At 42.1% G+C, this 21387-nt stretch overlaps 1 protein-coding gene across 1 annotated transcript in view; it reads left to right on the top strand.

The window, feature by feature from the left end:
• COL23A1 (collagen type XXIII alpha 1 chain) overlaps window positions 1-21387 on the top strand; it is a 188927-nt gene that overhangs the window by 51000 nt on the left and 116540 nt on the right. The gene's annotated exons all lie outside the window — the stretch shown is intronic.

The raw sequence follows: 21387 nt of genomic DNA on the forward strand, positions 1-21387 counted from the left end.
AAACCCCTGGGTTCGTATTTTGATTTGCAGTTCCTTGCTTAAATCAACTTGCAATTGTCATGAAGTTTTGCAAAACAAATTATGATAATGGAGAATCCTCTTTTCCTAGTTCCAGAATGAAAGAGGCTGTGCCCTTTGAGCAAGCTGTAGTTCCTCATAAAGTGGTACTTGTGAAGAAGTGAAGCAACATCTGCCTGCCCTGTACAGTAGTTTTGTTTGAGAGAGAGGCGTGAGTTCTTGAGGCTCTGCTTTCTGTTTGTTGAACACTGATACCTGTTGTTCATGTGAATGAATTCCTACCATCCAGCTGATATTTTTTAATACCTATTTCTTATGTATTTTTGTTAACTGGGAGACATCAAAGCTGCTCTACCCAGGAAAAACAAAGAGAGATAGCGAATAGCAATTGTTTCAAATTAGATCTTAATGGGGTGCAGATGTTGAGCTGTGCTTGGTAGAAATTCTTTGAAACTGCAGACGGTCTGGTAGTTCAGGGGTAAGAAAGGGGCTGGGAGGTGTTTTGGTTTCGTTTTTCCCTCCTGTGCCGTTTGCATGACATGTTAGATTAGGGCTGAATGTAAATGAAGAGGTAATACCCTGCTTGGGTCTCTGGCCTTGAAAAAGCATTGCGTGTGGAGTTGTGTTACTGGAGTAGATTTTGTTAAGCAGCTTGGACTTACGTGCAAGACATCCCCATGCTTTCCCTTCACATTTAATATTGCGTTGGGTCAGAGGTGAATGGAAGAGAACAGAGAGGCAGTGAAGTATGCAGAAATATCCCAACTGGCTCGAAATGCTTTGGACTTTTTCTGCTCAAAAATATACGATTGTATTTTAATGGAGCTGGCACAAATTGTCATATTTAAAATGCATATGGCTTTCTCCGCTTTGTTAAACTTGGTAAAAAAAAAAAAATCTGCCTTCTCCCACTAGTTCATACATTTTAGTGCTCTCTGGGGTGAATCTCAATAAATAACTGGGAACAAGATCAAAGGCCCATCTTTAAAAGACTGACTGTTCGTAAATGGTTACGTTCTCTAGAAGAGATGATAGTGCACATTGGAGGACAGGGTTTGGTCTGAACACAATGTGCGTGATACATGTAAGGGCTGCATTAAAGCGCATAATGTTTTGGTGGCTTTTCTTCCTATCTCGAAGGTGCTGAACTCCATGGGGGTTTGGGGCCCTTTGCAAATTTGCAAACCACACTATCTGTGCTTATCAGGATAAGTGCAAAAGCTCTGAGGAGTGTTTTTAAGCTACTTCAACACCTTGGCGAATAGAAGGATGTGGTTGCTGGTGCCTTTATCCTGTCCCGCTGGGTGCTTACAGCAGATTTGCCTATTCCGTTCATACTGTTGAGCCCCAGAGCTTCCATTGCCTGCTGTGAAAGAGGAATTTCCCCCAGAAATAGGGGAAATGGCAGCAGTTTTGGTGCCTCACACCTTGTGTGGCCCCTTATCTCTGCAGTGAATTTCTTTGGTGGTATTTGCATGCTTGGCTTTAGCCCTCCTGGTAATGAATGTGAAACCAAGTCCCTAAGGTCCCTTTGATGTGGTCTTCTGCCTTTCTTCCTCCTTCATGTAGTGTTAAGCCTTTTAAATCTAGATAGAAAAATACACTATCTAAGGCTGTTAAAGCACTAACGTAGTTAAACCTTCAGTAATAAGGTTAAAGAGTTCAAAATCAGACTTGTGCTGAAATAGCAGGGCAAGTGGGTTTCAGCATCTTGAAACCTTTTCCTTATCCAGTAGGGGTTGAAGGTGTGACTCGGTTCCTCTGCTATCCAGTGCCTCCCTATGACATGAGAAGGAATGAATGACTGGTGTGTTTCTGATAACAGGTCAAGGTTGTTGGAGCTGGGCTGGCCACAGGTGCAATTGCATGGACAAAATTGTTAGGGAAAAAAAATGGCTTTTTGTGCTGCTGTAGAGGTAGAAACACCAAAAGTGTCCCTTGCCACGCTCCTCTAGGAAAAAACAGTGTTACCAGAATATAGATGGTGTTTCTGAATTTTATTTGACAGGATTAAATGTTTATAATATAAGACCTACAAAAATTGGTAACTTGGGTGGGGAGGACATAGTTTGGAAATACACATAATGAAAAGCATTGGCTCTTTTAATTAAGGCTGAGCACTTCAAGATATTTTAATGAAACATTAACTCAAAGTGAAGCTTTTATTTTGTGATGACATCCAGTTTACAACACTCTTATGACAGCACTTTGCATCAAAGTGTCAGTCTGCAGTTATATGTTTCATTTGAAATGAGTATTTGGATACTCATTTCCAACTCATTTGTTTGAGCCCACAAACTGGAAGATCTTTAACCAGTTAAGGGGAAAGGTTCTGCAGCAGTTCACAGGCTTTGCTGAATTTCATTGACTCCCAGAGGAACTTTGTGATCCAGTTGCACCACTGTTGGTGCGGAGGTGACTTTAGAGCAATACTAGTCCAAACAGTAACACGTGTACTTGTTTTACCTGTCTTTATCTGGCGTTAGTCATTCTTCACTAAAGCTGGTGTGACCTGCGATCTCGCACAGCTCCTCTCTATATGGGATAATATGTGATATCTAAAACCATGATGTCGTCTTCAAATAAAGGGCAATGGGTCCTTGGAATGTTGCGTAAGGATGTACGTTACCCTGATTTGCACAGAGGAAGAGATAGGTGTAAGGAGTCCCCAACTCCCTAGTGAGTGCTCAGGGCTGGAGCTGTGGGTCCCTTTGAAGCCACCTGAGGTATTTGGGTGTGTGATGCAGATGTGTGACGTCTGCTTAGTTGAGGTTTGCCTAGATGTTGGAAAAGAGCACTGTTGTTTGCAGTGACCATCTGTTGATCAGCAAGCCAGTAGTTATTACACATTTTATATTTGTCTTCTTTCCTTTCAGATAAATCTCATGAGACTTTACGTAGGTTTATGCGACTGCGTAGGAGCAACGGATTTGTAATCTTAGTTTTGAATAACAGATACCTGACACCCCGCAGATTATAGATTAAATGTTTTCTTAAGGCTAGAAAGAATTATTGGGGTTGTTAAGGCTGCATTTATACCTCCTGCTGCAGGACTTCTTTCAGAAACCAGATTAAAACATCTCATTTTAGAGAGGTATCTAATCTCTTTTGTAAGACTCCAAGCAGTGGCAAGTCATCCATCATGGGCTGTGCTAGTCAAATGCAATGAGCCAGCTGCAGAGGTTTCAGATTTGGGTTTGGAGCAGCACCCAGACTTCACATTCTTGCTCAGAGCTTATCTGGCAAACTCAGACCACTGGAGCCTGGTGGATTGAGCGTGAGAGCTAGCGTGAACAGGCTTCTTCCTTGCATGGCTGCGCAAGAAGCTGCTTTGCCATTTTTCATGTGTGTTTGGACACTGAGCAGAGCAGTATACCTGGGCTTTTGGGAAAGACTGAGCTTGGGTGCTGGTGTTGAAGCTCTGCTTGACTCGTCTCTCTCCCATGTGTATGTCCTGTATGGACCCAAGTAACTGCAGAAGTTTGGCCAGGAACAAAATGTGCCTGAAAGCATCTCTTTGTATGTTTCTTTTGGTTTAATACATGCCAGAGGCATGTTTTATCAATTTCTTCTTTCATCTATTTGGTCCTCTATGCTAAACAACATCTTCTTGAGGGTGTGTGTTGGAGAAGCAGGTCTTACTGAAATAATCTTATAAGCGTCCCCACTTGTGTCAGCAGTTGCTTTTGAATTCCATGAGTGAAAAGTGAGAAACTGCAGTAACGTAACTTGTCACCGCTGGAGAATATGGCAGTGTCTACAGGAGAGGAGCGTGAGGAAAGATTTAAAATGAAAAGAGAGAGCCTAAAATCAACAAACTTCATATTCTTCAGGGAAAGTTTGATCTACCCTTGGAAAAAGTACAGCTTTTCCCTTTTGAACTGCTCTATAACTTGTTTATTGACAAACTGCATATGGTTTACCTGCTATTTTTTTTTCAATATAAGATGTTTTATGGGGATTTGGAACATACCTGATCATAAATAATAAACTTCAGCCTTAAGTGGGACAGAAGTGGCTGTTAATTGAGGGCTGATGAAGCTTAAATGGTCCTGAACCATACTTGAAAGGTGGGAATACAGACAGGTTATATTGTCAGTGCTGTGGTGAAGTTGTGATGTCTACTGAGGAGACTGGGTAAGGTTAAAAAAATCAGATGGTGGTTAAATACAACCATTATGCAGACATTAACTATTAATGAGGTGTTTTCTGAGTGGTGAAAAGCTAGAGAAAGAGGTTTAGTGACACAGGAATCTTTCTTTTCTTTTTGCACAAAGAACTTTTCTTTATAAGAAAGTCTGTCATAGCATTTTTCTTGTGTGAAGGTCTCTGAACCTTTTGAATACTAATGATTATTTATTTTTTTTTTTACTTTGCTTTTGTTTAAAAGAAATCATTGCTGCAGTGGTCTTTAGAGGCTTTTCTTGGTCTCCAGCCCTGGGTCACAGCTCGTTGTTTAGATTTTGGCTTGCTTTGTTTCAGGCATAGGCGAGTTGGCATGGAAAGTGGTCAATTTTTTCAAATATACTGAAATCTTGACTACCTAGTATTGTGGAGAGAGGAGATCAAGGACATGAGTGGCTTCTTCATCCCCTTGTGGGAAAGAGTGCTTGTCCAGAAAGGATGACCTGAGATGCAAGTCACTGCTTAGGATTCAGAGAAATCAGCTCTTGGATGGGAGAGTTGGTGTGAGCCCAGGCAGCTCGTTGCAAAACAGCATCCTACGCAGTGTGTCTCGCTGCTGGTGGGGCTGCGTCTGAGCCTCCCGGCACAAATTGCACCGCCACGCTGGGGACTGTTTCATTGTTGTGTTAGCTTTTAACTGCAATGCTATTTGGAAGGATTGTGTTTGCTGCCCACAGACATTCCCGGAGCAGGAGTGCCAACCGGACCCACGGCGTTGTTTTCTCTCCATAACTGCTCAGCTCTGGTCTGAGAAGAAACTGTGTTTCGGCCTTTGAAAGAAATAAGTTGTGTTTGACTCCCTGCTGATGATCTGACCTCACGTGTAGCCTAGGCTTCAAGTCACCTGAAGAGACAGGTTGCGTTGTTCTCAAAACAGCAAGTGATGATTCTGCACAGAAACTCTGCTTACAGTAGGGTTTATTAGTAAAAGTCACTGTACGGAGCTGGGCAGCATGGATTTCTCTGGATGCATCATTGATGCAGACAAGCGATAGCAAACTGAGTAAAACTTAGACAAGCCACAAGCGAAGTGAAGATCTCAATCGGTGTTATCAGCTCTGGTGCATTTGCAAACTTCTTGACCCTTGTCCTAAAGCACTAATCGCAAAATCAAATACAGAGTCAAAACAAGCAGTTAATTTAGGAAGAATTAGACAAGATGAATCCCCACAGGGTGTCAGAACTGGAAGTGCTTCATTTCAAGGCATCAGTGATGTTTCTTGGCTGATCGCTGGTTATTAAGCTGACTACAACCTACGTAGCAGCTGGTTAGCAGCCTGGGGCTTGTGTGACACTCCAGAACTGTTTCTAGCAATTCAAATAATTAACAATTTATTACAAAACAAACAAACCAACCAAACTATGAACCTTAATGCCAGCAGTTGTAAGGATTTTTTTTTTTTTTTGAGACTTACATACTAGAAAATTAAGCAAGTTGGAGCTTTACCTTTTGCCCTCTGAATGTCACTCCTTTTCTTTTTCTTCCTAATCTCTGTAATTCCAAACTGCGGTGAGGAGAAGCTATAAGCTCTAAATGAAAGAAACTTCTTGTCTTCTCTTGAATAAAACAATAACAAAGAAGCTTGATGTGCATCTGTGCCCCTGCTGATGTGTTTCTGGAATGTGTGGGGCGGCTGCAGTGTGTCAGGGTTCTGTCTCTGTCCCCAGGGATGGCATTGCCTATGCGAGTAGCACCATGCAGCCTTCCCCCAGGGCTCTTTTCTATCCTTCTCTATCACGGTCCTTCCACATCACAGCTCTCCTTCGTCCCCATCGTGCCAGAGGAAGCCCTACCTCTGCTCCCAGCCCTATCCATGGTGACGAGCGCAGCCCCACCGTCGCTGGCTCTTCCTCCCTTGGGCTCTGCCCTGCTTTGACTTGGCGTTGGTCAAACCAATCTTCTGTGTGCGGAGCGTGAGGCAGAGAAACAGCACAAGTGGTTCTTGTCCTGGTTTTAATCTCTGTGCCAGGGATGGCAAAATTGTTTTTTCTTTTGCCTTTGAGTCAGATTCCTGTCTCTTCCTAAACTAGGGTGAATTTAGAGGTTGTATGGCATTTCCTGTCCTTGCTAGTGTTTTGGGTTAGAAGACGGAAAATTCGCTGTTATAATTTTGATGTGGCCTACATAAAAAAATGATTTGATCTGTGCGGCATACACGAATGTTCTGCTACAAAGGAAGTTCTTTATAGCCCTTAGTGGTGACTGTCCGTCTCGCCCTGGAGGAGGCTGGTGGTTTATAACATGTATAGGAAGCCAGGCATTCAGGCTCCAGCTCCCAAAGGGAATCATTAAGCTTAATCTCATTGCCCTGGTGGTTTTTCTCCATTGTTTGGTGGCAGGACGGGATGCACTGATGGTATTCTGCATTTTGTAGAGCTGCAGCGGTAAGGAAAGGTGCTTTGTATTTCCCGAGAAAAAGGCTTAAACATAAAGGAAGGCAGGGAAATTATGAAATGAGTGATATATTCTTCATGCCTCATATTTAAGTGGAGAAACTCAATCAGGACTTCACATTCTGCTCTTCTGGGACACTTTCCTACCTTCCCCTGGTATTTCCCTGTGCTCCCAAACTGTTACCTTCCCCCCAGCGCCCACGGAGCAACCGTCAGGGCCATTCACCTCCGCTGCATCACCAACTTCGTTCAGCCCACTGCTGGATCCCACAGCCCGAGGAGCTGCAGAGCTACCTCCACCACGGTGGCATCTAGCCAAGTGCCCTTGATAGCGTGGCCCCTCCAAAACCAGCCCCTTGCCCAACCCTTGGAGGTTTGCTGAAGGACCATCTACTCCAGTCTTGGAGGTGACCAGGAACTTTCTCTTCAGAGAAGCACAAAAGGCATTGCAGCCATCCATGAACTCTTCCTTCCAGGACCCTGCTCTGAGCAGTCCATTCTTTTATGTTGTTTCCTTAGTTGTTGACGACTTATACTTTTTTCCACAAGGAAACAGGAGCATCAAGAAAAGCCCTCCAGAATTAAGCTTTGTCCCAATGACTGTTCCATATTATTGCTTCAAATTCTAGGAATTAAATTCTGTGCTGTTTATCAAAACTTCTCACTATGCTTTTTCCGGTATTTCTTGCCACTTGTTTTGCTGTACATAAATTCCATTTTCTGGGACTTTGTAGCCATTTAGTGCTAATATCATCATAATGTTTGTTTATTTGTTTTTTTCAGATTCGTTAGAAATTACCAGCTCCTTGGAGAGCTTTTCTCACATTAAATAGGGCTGCAAGAGAAATCTAAACTGCATAGACACTATGGTTGAGATGTGTGTCCCCTTGCTGCCAGGCTCTCCTGGGCACCCAGTGGCACAGGCGCGGGCTGGGAACTCATTTCTCCTGAGCCATCTCTTACTGATCCTGCTGTTTCAACTTGCTTTTGACTGAGATGTGCTACACAAGGGTTGCAGGACAAAAATCGGTATTTATTATGTAAAAAATAAGTATTTGCATGCTTTAATTTGTTTTTATCTTGTCAAAGAAGGACTTTGATTTTTAACAGTGGCATTGATAATCACAAAGATATTAAAATTAATACTAAAAAAAATAATAATCTTAAAATGAGGATGGGAATCTTCTCTGGACAGTGGGATTTCTGCACAATACGCAGCTTCCAAAAATTGGTGGTTTGAGGGGAAATACCTATTGTAGCATAAGATTTGGGATAACAATAGTGTCTGCTAGTGTTGATAAAACTATAACAGTGTCTGAGTGGAGCGCCCAGCTAGAGATAATGCTTTTAAGTTGGTGCTGTTAACGGTGAGGTGACATCAGTGGTGGTGTGGCATTGGGACAAGCATGTGAGATGACTTACCCTGTGCTTTGTGCTCTTGAAAAAACATAAAAGATTTTATAGTGCACTTCTGCAGTGTTGAAAGTAATGGGGCCGAGATAGCTGGGATGCCTTTTGGCTCCACAAATACAGGAGGTAATAGAGATGTGTGTTTTCTTTTCTTAACCGTAGCATGCTTGTGCCTTTCCTGGTCTGCAGGAGTCCTGTCCTGTAAAACTGGCTCTTGTGTTTATGGGATTTTCATTTGCAGTGGTACGTTTTAGCTGGAACAGAAGGTATTTTAGTGGTCTCGTAATGAATAAAAGGGGGAGGAAAAAAACTTCCACAGCCATCTGTTATCCTTTTTGAAGGGGAGAGGGAGTGGGACGAAGGCTTTGCACAGCACTACACCTTCTTCATTAGTGCATGGCCTTCCTTTGAGGGAAGCAAGCTGCTCGCTCTCTGCCTGCCCTCAGCTGATGCTGCCTCTGAAGGTTTTGTTGTTTCGGTTTTGTGCAAGAACAGACACCAGCTCAAAGATCCTCAGCAGGTTTTTCTTTCTTTGTCTTGTATGAAGTTCCTTCCCAGGGAGCCTGACCCACATGGTGAGGATTCCCAGGAACCACAGAGAGGAAGGCACGGCTTCGGACATCCTTTTTGCGTTGCGTTTCCCCTGTCCTGCTACTTTCTCAAGCCCTATCTCTGAAGCCTGGGCAGGAAGTGAAGGCTCTGAAACTGGAGAGGGGCAGATTCAGACTAGACATAAGGAAGAATTTCTTCACTATGAGAGTGGTGAGACACTGGCCCAGGTTGTCCAGGGGGGTTGTGGCTGCCCCGTCCCTGGAGGGATTCAAGGCCATGTTGGATGGGGCTCTGAACAGTCTGATCCAGTAGGAGGTGTCCCCCTCTAAAAAAATAAACCTATGGCACTTCCAAAAGGGGAACATAAATTTGTATTGAACAGGATGCTGCAGTCGGAGTGCAGTGTGGTTGGTATTCTAAGTAGGAGTGGTACGGATGCTGCAGGGAATACAATGCATGGCTCGTTTAAAGTCTGTAGGGATGCACCTGTGCCCCTGTTGCTGTTTTAATTAGATTTCCCATCAGGTATCATGAAAAAACTGCAAGATGCTGTTTAAAACTTGAGTCTCAAACCAGAAGTATCCTCTTGTATTTTCCTGATGGTGGTTAGCGTATGAGAGGATATTTTTAAACACTTTCCCCAAAATTCCCATATAAATATTCCAGAGTTGAGCAACACAGCTCACAGCATCACTAGAGACTTCTGAGCAGATTCTCAAAGAATTTCCAGTTCATCAGCTCATGACTGAGAGAAACAGAAGAGGCTTTCTTCAGCCTGTGCCTTAGTTTAGGCTAAGCATTATTTGAACAGTATGCTGTGATATCCAGCCCTAGTGAAAACCACTTAAATGGCATTGTAGGCAAAGAAAATGGGAAAGATGTGTAGTGCCTGTGGCCAGGACTGGGAATTTTAAGAATGAGAATGGATGTGTTTAGCAGCCCTCCTGCTCCTGCCCATCTAATGGGTCTGCCCATCTCTTCTGCTGCATATAGCATTTTTGGCCATGTCCTCCAGGTGTTTGTCCTCTCCATGCATGCCCAACCCCTTTTGGGCTAGCAAGAGAGCTTTTCAATGTTAAATGCATGTGCCTTTGTAATTGACTGGCTGTTATTTGACATCCGTACGGTTTAAGGATGGACTCAGAAGTGATGAGCTGCTGGCATGGCCAGAGATGACCTTGCTGATACGCTGCGGCTGTTTTGTTCCCAGGAGGTAGCTGGGGCTGCTCTGCCATCCTTACCTTAGAGGGTAAAGTTTAAAAAAAAAACACTCTGAGAAATAATGTTCAGGGTATTTTTGGTTTTTAAGTATAAACAATTGCAAATAGTAATTGTTTGTTTATTTTGCACCCCTGCTTCTATGTCAAGGTGCATGGTGGGTGCCACTTGCACTGCAGCTGCTGACAGATTAAAGCCTGGAGTGTGTTAACTTATGAGGATGTTTTTCCCCAAGTGATAACGAAGCTTTGTTACCATATGCTTGATGAGCTTGTGAAAACTCCAGTGAACTACCCGAAGAAATATTTGGAAAGTAAGATTTCTTTCCTTTTTTTGCATTGTCTCCCTATGAGTTATGGAGGAAGCAAATTATTGGGGTTTTTAGTTAGAGTGTTTAGTACTCTTTTATGAATAATAGATTGGATATCTCCTTTGCAAGCCACTCTCCTGGCTTGACTTACATAATTTAATTCCACATATTTTTTGCCTGAAATCTCTCAGGCTTCTTTATTTTACAAGACATTTGTTTCTTTCTCTTTCCGTTACAATTTTTATATTGTGTGTCCTTAAAAAGAAAAAAGCTGCATATGTGTAGCATGCTTTTTTTGGGCGTTGTTAATAAGACATTTGTAAACCATTAGTTAAAGAATTAGTAAGAACAATTTTGGTGATTCCGTGAAACGGGATGTTCCTTTATCTTTGAGGAAGAGTTCCCAAGTCATAAGGCGACCAACTCCCATTGTCTTTTTGGAAGACTAAGATTCATTTCTTCCTTAATGAGATGCAAATTTTTGACTTCCGCAGTTTATGTCGATACGACTATTATTGTATGGCATTTTTATTATTTAATTATGAAGTTTCAAAGAGGTGGTTAAAAATTCCTGATATTTCTCTAATCTTCCTGAAGATAAGTTCTCCTGTGAGCCTTGTACTGAGTACTTTTTAAAGTAAATTATATGTGTAAACTGCTTCATGGCCTTAAAAGGAGTAGGAAAGTTGTCTTATTTCATCTGTTTGGTGATACCTATAGTTCACAGAAAAAAACCCAGATGGGTTGCTTATGATGGCCTTATTTGTATTTTCTCTGTTCACATTTCAGACTGCTTTTTGCCTATTAATTGGTATTTGGGTTTGAACCCTCTCTGAGGTTTTCTTGGTTATTGCTTTCCTCCTGCTGCAATCAGAAATGTCCCGTTGCAGGAGCTGCTCCACGGGGGTTGTTCTCCTTATGTGCTGAGAAGCTCATGCCTTTAGGGCAGGAGGAGGTGGAGGTGCTGTAGCCATCCCTGCCAAAAGGCTGCTGCCTCCTTGGGGTCGCTGTCCTTGCACGGCCTCAACAATTGATACTGGGATCCTGGTGTGGGACTTCTTATTGTGCATTTCTGTCCTTGACTACTGGAAGAATGTGCTTATGCCTTAAGTAGCAGAGCAGACTTAACATGCATCTATAGTGTTTTTTCCCTTTAATGCATCTTGCTGCACATTGAGAGCTTGATTGATGCCTCATTCCATGCACGTGCAGCCCATGAACAGTGTCAGACATCGGCACCTTGCACCAGGTACCACCCTAAGCTGTGTTTTCTGGGAGAGGAGAAGTGCCCATGTCTCCTGCTGCCTATTTTTTATGTTAGAGTGTCACTTTCTTTGCCAGACAGTTACTTGCCATTCTTGCTCGGGTACTTGCCAAAGTTGTGGAGCCTTTTAACGTTGACTTTGCTTTTTTTGGTCCTGTAGGTCTCTTGAACACAGATTCACACTTTAGGTTGTAGTTGATGGTCAACATCTCGCGAAAGTTTATTTCTGTATTTAGAAAGAAATATATGCTCAGTTTTCAGGCATAGAGTGGGACAGTCATCTCGCAGAGCAAACATGCATTCTGCATTACCTCAGTCAGTGTTGCAACTTCACAGAAAAACAAATGATCTTCAGCAAAAATAACACAGAGCCAGTTCCAGCTCTTCTGTTGCTCAATTCTTGCATTTTTCAAACAAGTACCTTCATGCTTGAGAGGAGTTGAGCGTCGGCATCTGCAAAGCTATCTCATCATTCCGATCCTCATTCTCACTCATAAGTCTCTGTAATTTTCAAGATTTAAAAAGAAAAAAAAACAGGCAAGAAAAGAGAAAGGTTTGGCTGCTAGGACATTGATACTATATGGATCATCAGGGGGGTTTCTGCTCTGATCTTGGTTTGGATGGGCTGTAACCGTATAACTTAAAGCCTTTATGGGGTAGGGGATTACTCGTGCACTGGGGTTGTGCAGTACTTGCATTCTTGTGTATGACTGGGGTGGGATAACACAATCATGCCAAAACATAAAAACACTTAATAAGGGTAAAATTTGTCTGGCACGGCTATAAGCTGCTTTGTTCCCAAGGAGGAAAATGAATTTCTCTTAGAGATGGCACTTGCATCTTCACTTCCTAAAGCTGTTGAATTGCTTTTGTTCTCTGAAATATTGTTTTGTACTGGAAAAAATCGACCGAAGCAGATCTGTACTCTTTCCTCTGTGGCTGGGTTTTGAGGGTGGCTAGCGTGGAGCCAGGTGTTTAGCTGGAAAAAAAGCCAATGGCACAATGGCCATTGTTACTGCTCAGTGATGCCAGGGCAGATCTTTCAGATACCCTCATTGCAAAGCTACTCTCCCTTAAAGGATGCTCATAGCTGAGTAGTGAACAGTCATTCCTGAAGAGTCAGGGAGGAAACAGTTTGTCTTATCTGAGTCCAGTGATACTCACTTGTCATTGATCTCCCAGAAGATCAGGATGCAGAACGTCAGAATGACTTTTTTAAAAATGAAACAAGCTGTCAGGACTGTACTTTAGAAGATATTTTAAGTGTTTGTAATATAATCTGTGTGGTTCATGGTCTTAGTAGCAGTTTTTCAGAGTAGCTAAGAGTCAATGGAGGGGTCAGTTACACGTGCGTGGAGAGGAGGAGTTGGGAAAATAAACACAGGAGAAAAATGTTGTCTGTTGCAATAAAAATAAGCAAAGCCCTTCTCATGGGTGCTTGGACTCTGGGTTGGGTTTGATGGGCAGCACGAGGTTTGCAGCTGTCATTCTCCAGCCTCTTGATGCGACAGATTCATAACCTGGGAGGTCTTTAAATTTGAGCAGCAGATCAAAAGCAAGAGGAGGAATTCAGGCTCCTAGCTTGATGCTTGCCCGTTAGGTTATGTTACTTGGTTTAATCTGTTATTTGGAACCACACAAGGGAACTGTGTGCTGCTAGCACCACACTTTTTCTGTGGCTTGCAGATGTAAATGCAATGCTTGGTGTTAGCAACACTAAGAGGCTCTCGCTTTGATTTATGGCTGCTACGCATGGCAATGAAATATTATCCCCGGCATGAGCCCACTGGTATGAGTGCCATGTGGGATGCGTCTGCCCAAGAAACAGGTGGTCACGTATTATTTGGGTGCTCCAAATGTCCTGCGTTGTATGTTTTGTATATGGCAAAATGTAATGTTCAGCTGTTGGCTGCCTTTGATGGCCATGCTGGTTTGCAGAGGGGAATTGGCTGGTGCTGCAAAGGGAGGATAACTCTGCTCTTGCAGCTGTATTGGCAGATTTCCTTTCTGCCTTCCAAACAAACTTTATTTTGGAGCAGGTTGTCCGTAGCAGCTCTTTTCCCCAGCAGGCAACACAGAGGGATGGATGACCCCGCTCTAACACTTATCCTTATGTTTACGTACAGTCTCCCTTTTCTGAAAGGGTTAATTAATTTTGTTACCGATGTGCACCAGAACTCTTATTTGACTACGACCTCCGAACACCAAAACATTTCTATTCTGCAGTGAACTTCAAAGGGGAAGAAGCAAAAGAACAAGGCTAGGAAGAAGATAAAAACAAACATGCTGACTATCCAGGATGCTGTAAAGCCTTTATTGCTTTTGCTTGGGAAGACCTTCATAATTCTACCAGACCTGAACTCAAAGCAATAAAATCTTTAAAGGAATCTGTACCATCATATGTTCTCTCTATACTTGAATTTCATAAGCAGTGTAAACATGGAATTTTACCAGGCTCTAGTCCCAGAGAGAGGCTCTTATATACACAAATAAGAACAAGGATATTAGTGCTTTTCCCATTTTTCCTCCCCTTGCATGTTGTTTACCATTTAGATTTCATGGACTCATATATTTTCCTGCTTATAATCCAAAGAGAGACTACAGTAATTAAGGAGTGTTTGGAATATACTAATGTCCAAGCATGTCTCCATAAAAGAGAAAATAATGATGATATGACTGGGGGTCAAATAGCATTGTAAACCTCTGTCTGACAGACCCTTCCTGGGAGCTGTGCTCTTCATGGCAGTATGGAAGTAGCACACTGGGGTGGTGTTGTAGGGAAGCTCTCAGACTTGTGTCTCCATGATGAATATCACCAAGACATCAGGGTGCTGTTAGATATCTGAAGGGCTGACAGTCTGTGGAGTCTGGGTTTTAAAAGGAAAAAAGCTTGAAACACTTTGATATGTGTGTTTATTTTCTTGGGACTCTGTTTCAAGTTGTGAATGTGCTTCAACTATATGTTTTAAAGCCTTCTGCAGCTCTTCATGTGTAAGGTTTCGTAGCAGCAATGTTGTTGCTCTGAAATGCACTTTCATGTCCACATTGAAAGATGAGGTCTGTGGACTTGTGGAGAAAGTGAAGCTGCTTTCAATTCTTGTGATGATAAACTGTGAAAAGGGGAGATTTGACATCTCTGTTTGGTGTAAGCTGCTGTAATCCTGCAGGGTAAACTGGAGAAACTGTGAGGTATGAGTGAAAGATGAGCGTGCTTTTCTTGGAAATAAGAAGGCAAAAGAAACTCAAACTTCTTGGAGAACGTATTGGTTGGGCATAATCCAGTTCTGGACTCTGAAGACCGTGAATTGTGTGATTAACTTTGTTTAATGTATTATGAAATCACAGCTTACCTTATAATTATTTATAGTGTTCTCCAGTTGGAATTTTCTCCATTTTTTTAGCATACTTAGGTGCACATTTTTTTCATAGATGCAGAAGTAATCTGGCCAGAAGCAGATGCAAATTCTTATGATGTTTATGCATCCAGGAGGTAATTTTTGTTTGGAGAGATAACTTTTAACAGCGCTCCCAGATGATAATCTCTTTTATTTGTACTTTTTTTAGAAGTATCTCTCTGAAACACATGGTTCTGATCAACCTTTGTCCCTCTTTTGTGTCTTCCTAACCAGACTCCCTCAAACTTCTTAAGCTATATCTGTCATAGCAGCTTGAAAGGTGCAATGGGATGTTTGACTAAGTGGCTTCTATAAAAGCAGGACAAGCTTGTGGGACACATCTGCTGGGAGCTCTCCAGGCAGCTTTCCTTGAGGTCAAAGCTGAACATGTGTTGTGAAGAACTTGGGTGTGGCTGGATTTGGGTTTTGCTCCACTACATGGAGCCCTGGAGGTTGTTTACTAATGACAAGATACATGTGTGCTGCGTCTGTATTGTAATTTCCCAACAGCCGCTTGAATGCCAGGCGATAAAATGACAGATGAAATGTGGTACGGGTAAACAGTCATGCATGTGGGACAGGAGTGAGGAATTATTGGGAAAGACGAGAGAAATTTCGGCCTCACCTACATCTTGAAAGACTATGTGTGTTGCCTTCCTTCTCCAGAAGGAAATAGATGACTTCCAAAATGCATGGAGGGGTGTGAAAACGATGACGAAGGTTAGGAGACAGCAAGGAAAGGCTAAACAGACAGTCCCTGCGTGTTTTCAATACCTTCCCAAGAGCGAGGACGGGCCCCTGGGTGGTTTGGTTGGCATGGTTTGGGTTTTTAGCCAGGAAGGAGTTTAAATGTAGTACCAATAAGCAGAGATCTTGCAGTTGTTTACTGCCCACAGAGACCTCAGAGGTGTTGGGAACATGTACAGTGCAAGAGACAATCAGCCTGGGAAAACCATCCTCCTAATTGCCACTATTGGACACAAGTTAATAATGATGAAAAGAATTATCCCACACGTGTTCATGTTTCAACTTCTTAATAATGTTGTCACGTTCATCAGCAAAACTGACAACAGCAGAACCATGTAACACTTTCTTCCCCCAGTGCAGCTGGAACTCCCTTCTGCAGTGCAGTTGGGAATCTCATTCCCAGTGACTTATTTTCAGTCTAAACCCTGTTCATGCTCATGGCACGCAACCTTAACCCCCCTAGAAAAAACTGCATTTGTGGGTTCGGTAGACCAGTTGTTATGATGGCACGTGAGCACCAAAACCCAGGCAAATCCTCGCATGGTTGTGCAGCAGACTTTTGAGTATAGGGTATTCACTGGGCCTTCACTTTTCATTAAAAATAATCCAATACTGGTTTTCTGATTAGAATGAAGCTTACGTTATGTCTGAAACATGTCCATAGGTTGAGGTCTGTTGAAGCTATTTTTTTCAGCAGCTGTGCAACCCAAACCAAATAAGTTTTAAGTTTCTTCTGTTGACTTCACTAGATCTCCAGTTTGGTCTGAAGTTGCATGGAAGCTTTTTTCCTAGTTATTTTGTTTTGGTTTTGCTGTGGACTAAAAAAATCACTGTATCTCAAATTCAGCTGCAGGTGAGAGTTCCTGGTCTTAATAAAGCATTCACATAGCTGGACAAATGGTTGACTCATGTGACACAGGAATCTTGTTTGTCTTTTTGTCAACGTGTGTCTTGTCTTATTAAAATAAAGGAAGAACTTCCAGATGTTAGAACCAGTGGTGTAAGATACCTGGAGACACTGAAGAGTCTTTTAGACTGCTAAAATCTTTTATGAATACTGGAAGGAGAAAAAAAATTGTTTATAGGTAGCCATGCGTTAATGATACGCTGAGAATAATTTGTCTTGCATGGTTTTACTAGCAGTGTTCGTTAACAAGAAAATGCTTTTGTTCCTTTTATGTGCTACAATAAACTTGGTAGTTAATGTTATCCAATTAAACAGACCATAGATGAGCAGACACTAAGCTGACTTAATCTGCCTAAATGTGTGCACTGTGGAATGCCAAACCTGATGTCTGGGTCTGAGTCCACCAGATAGGCTCAGTTCAAAGTCCATGGTGAGAAGCCAGCTCTTCTGGGGACAGAGGACCTCTCCAGAGACTCACTTTAAGGAGAAATGAGTTGTGACCAATCCTTTCCTTTTACTATGAAGGAATCTGGATGACCAGCTCTAACGGAAAGCTCTACCTCAAATGGAAGTTGAGGCAGGTGAGAGAAATCCCACTCGCAAATTCTTATCAAACATGCTGGAATAATTTTGCTTTGGTTTGAGACTTTCCTTTCATAACGTAGTGCCAAGAATAGTGAGCTATCTTCAATTTGCTCAAGAATTTAGTCGTTATAACTTCTTTCAGATAGAAACATGCGAACACGTTTTGTAATTTCCTTTACAATTGTGTGCATCCATCTATGCAAATATACAGGCTGTTTGAATTATTTAATGTTGGAGTGCTTGGAAAATGTAATGTGCTGTGTAAATGCGAAGTATCAGTGATCTAGTCCTACGATTAATAAGGCCTTTTATTAAATAAATGCCTGTAGTTGCCAAAATTCCAGAGAGACTTGTGGTAGAGCATGTGTACTTAACAGGTCAGAATGTGAAAGTAATAACACACATTCTCAAATAGAAAACACATGTATTTGTTTTTAAACTTGGATATATTATTTTAAATTCTTAATACCCTCACCCTTCTTTGATTAAAGGGCCATAGACTAAGTGGGGTTTTGTAAGAGATTTTCTAACAGATGTTCACTGCTGAGAACATTTCAAACTGAAGACAGAACAGATTAAAATCTGTAGAGGAAAATATAATATAATATAATATTGATCTTTAAACCTGGAAGAGTGGGGGAAATAAGCATCGCTTTCCTTCTTTTAGCAGTTGGTGCTTCATACTGACTGGGAGGTTGCAGAACTCCACATAAAGCAATATCAAGGGGAAGAAATTAAAGGATAAAAATGGGAAAACTGGTTTTAGTCTTATTGAACACCCTGATCCTACAGAGAAATTTGGTTCTGTTAATTCCAATGAATGCCACTTAAGTGAGCAGGTATATAAAATCATGCTAAGGCTTAAGTCTCTGCCCTATCTCAGCTGCGTCATTGTAAATGGAAACATTGCTCAGATTGATAGAGGTCTTGTTATCAAGCTCTCCTTTATTAGTGTTAGGCTCAGTTCTTGTTTCTGTTCAGTTTATCAGTTCTTACTATAAACAGATTAGAAGCAATAGAAGCTTTATCTCAGCAAAAATTGAGCTGAAAGCCTCAAGATTTGATCAGGAATAATATTGTCCTGTTACACAGACCACTGGAAAAAATGAACTCATTAAATAAACTGCAGGGACAATTACAAGCTTGGGCTTTTGAAAAAAGATTACCTTTGCTATTGAATAGCATTTATTGCAGTAAATTACTTTTTAGTAGTTTTGAGGTAGGAAAAGGGGTAAGTTTCAGATTCACGAATTCAGTGTCTTAAAGTTATTTGTTGAGTTTAAAAGCAAGATGCAAAGGTGCCAAAGAGACTCAGTGGCTGCTTGCATCAAAGTGGGTGTTCTGACAATTACGAAGGAATCTGAGATCAAAACCTACTGTAGCACAACTGTAGATAACATCAGTAAACAAACAGAATAACCTGGGGAAATAAAAAAAAAAAAAATACACACCCCCAAATTCTCCACAAAACCAAAAAAAGAAAACCACCCTAACTAGAAAACATGTAAGTGTCAATGCTCTGTGCTTGCTCTCTTCCATCTCTTTCTCCAAAAAAAAAAAAAAGAGGAGAAGAAAAAGCCTCTTGGATGGAGTGAGAACTTGCTGTATTTCACTGGTTTGGGGCTATGGCATTGCAGCTTCAATCCACATCTTGTTCCTTATCAGGGAGGCCCAGAAAACAAACGGGACAGGGCTGGCAGTGCCGGCCGCCGTGTGTTTGTACCCAGCTGTGTGCTCCCAGAGGGGCACTGCCGGAGCCCAGCACTGTGGTTAAAACGCAGACTGGAGCAGCACATTGATTCGGAGATCCACTGCAGATGACTGTTTAGGAGACAAACAGACACCACCATTGATGGGATATGTCCTATCCATTTTGATGGATGTGAGATAATAAGTTTTCCCCATCTTGAAGTCTTGGCTCACACTACCGTGTGAGAACATGCACAGAGCAGTTGGCAGCGTGCATTGATTTTTGAGTGATAGAGCACAAGGACATTGACGTTGATTGGTGGCAGCTTCTCTTACAAGTTCATTTTCCATAGTAAACTGCTGAGTAGTTGCTAAACATGGTTAGCACAGTCTATTCGTTCTCGCCTTTACGATGTGTCTGTTAATTAGTTTCTACCTGTATTTAAGCTGCTCTTATTCTGCCTTTTGTTTATCTGTGGATTTCAATAATGAACCAAGCAGGTTTGAATTGTTTGATCTCTAATGTCCTGTAATTTTCCAGCTGCCTTTAGACTAAAATTTGACTTTATAGCATATTGCAAATATGAAACGAGTTTCTGATTTTGCAAAACTTTGGCACATCTTCTTTAAAAAAATTGTTGCTCTGCTTATTATCTTCATGCTGTGGTGTGGCTGTATCTAATGTATCTGTTCTTCTTTCCTCTTTTTCCTATTAAATATTAGTAGACAATATGTTTGGGGAAGATTTTTTTTGGTCTGTGTTGAATTTAATTTTGCGTTAGTGATGCTGGCACTCTGCTGTGCCCGTTTTGATACGGGGTGAGTCTGGCCTTGCTTTCTATCCAAGAATTTGTTAGAAGCAGAAGGACCATCTTTCATTCCATTTACTAAGGAGGAAACATGTTTCATTGCAAACCAGGTCTGGAAATAGGAGCGTGTATTTTGAGGAAAAGGAAAATTATCAGTGTTGGGATAGCAAGGACTTTCTGCTTGGGAGGCAGTGGCCCCGCTGCTGGAAAATGGTGACATCCATCAATCCATCAAAGGGCAGAGCACTAAGGTAACCAATGGCCATAAACAGGGACATCTGGCTCCCATAAATTAATTGGCCATTTACACAGTGAGGGCTGTTTGCATGTAAAAGGAGGGTTTCCTGCGAACACTGTCATACGCTTTTGATTCTCCTGGTTCATCCGTGAATTAGGTTGACTTGTTCTAGTCAGCTGGATTTGATTTATTTTACTTTGTCACTCCTGAAGTGAAGAGGAACTGGGCGGTCATGAATCATCTGACACTGACACTTTGTCTTTTGATCCTCTGGGGTTTTGCTTATGTTTTCTCTTATTATAAGAAACCCAAGAAAAGGGGATGATGAGCCTGTCTGCACGAACCTGAGTTCAAACTCCTTTTCCCCTGAGAAATCTTTTTCCTCCAACTGCCACCAGTGCTGTTGAGTGTAATTGATTGTGCCATGGGCTGAAGAGGTTTCCTCCTTGCTAAAAACATTCTGGAAAGTCCCCATATGTGAGAGCAGTCCACGTTTCCTGAACTGATGTTGGCAACGCCTCATGAGTTACTAACTGGCCATGACAAGCTCTGGGGCCTGAGCTTTACTCTGGTGCAATCAAGAAGTTGTAGCTGACCAGTCTTTTGAACCATGGAGGGGTGTGGAGATTGCTGCCTTTGGGATGGACAGGCCTTTGGACTGCATCCAATGGAAAGACTGAAGCAAACTCAATCCAGTGTAAGGAATAGATTTATGCTCCTGGGCCTGAGGCCAGGACATGCTGAATGTATCCCAGAAGTGTTGTACGCTTTCGGTTCACATGCCTTTTGCAGAGTTAAGAGAAGTTTGCCCTTCAGGGTTGCTCTCCTTGATTCCTCCGTTAAGCAGTGTTGCAGAGGAGGGGCGGTGGGGAAGGCTACTAACATGTTGTTTTGCTTGAATGAAGTCATCCCTGCTGCCATATGCAGCACTGAGGATTGTCATCCAAAATTTTGAGTCTTTAAACGGTTGAGGCTTCCTCTGTTCTTCACCCTTAGGTAAACAACACATGGCATTGCTTTTTCGTGAGTGCAGTTGACCTGAGTTGGAGGGGGAGAGATTGGTTGTTTTTTTGTTTTCCTGGTATCTGTCGATGCTGTGGGGTATGCGGCTGATGTGGGATGACCTGTGCCCTGTGATGGTTCCTCTGCTTCGCTGTAGTACCTATTCCCAAGCACCAACTGACCCACTGGAGAACAGGAGCAGAACTTGGCTGGAATATATTGAGCATTTCTGCAGACTTTTTTAAAACCAATGGAAGTCCTCCAAATATCTTTTTGTTGGTAGGCGTTGCTGAAGATAAGCCCAGTGGGCACTAGTACTAGTTAGCTGTTGTCAGGGTTATGTTGGTGATCTTGTCCTACTGGCAATGAAACCTAACACAAATCCTGCCAGTGTAATGGACAAAGTGGTGACGGTTTTGTGAATGCTACCAAAATATTTCTGAAGTTCTCAAGAAGATTACTGATTTTGATTATTCCAGGCATAATTGCTGGAGGGTGTTACCTGGGATGGGGTTCAAATTCGAGAAGGTATTTTTAAAGGGGATTTAAAACATATTTGCTTTCATATTTTAATGGTAATTATCCGTGACTCCTGATGGTATGTCCTTACATGCATCTCCGAAACCACCACTGTGCTGCACTGTTTGATGTCTTCTACCACCCG

Source organism: Cuculus canorus, chromosome 14, assembly GCF_017976375.1.
Source record: "Cuculus canorus isolate bCucCan1 chromosome 14, bCucCan1.pri, whole genome shotgun sequence".
Taxonomy (NCBI): domain Eukaryota; kingdom Metazoa; phylum Chordata; class Aves; order Cuculiformes; family Cuculidae; genus Cuculus; species Cuculus canorus.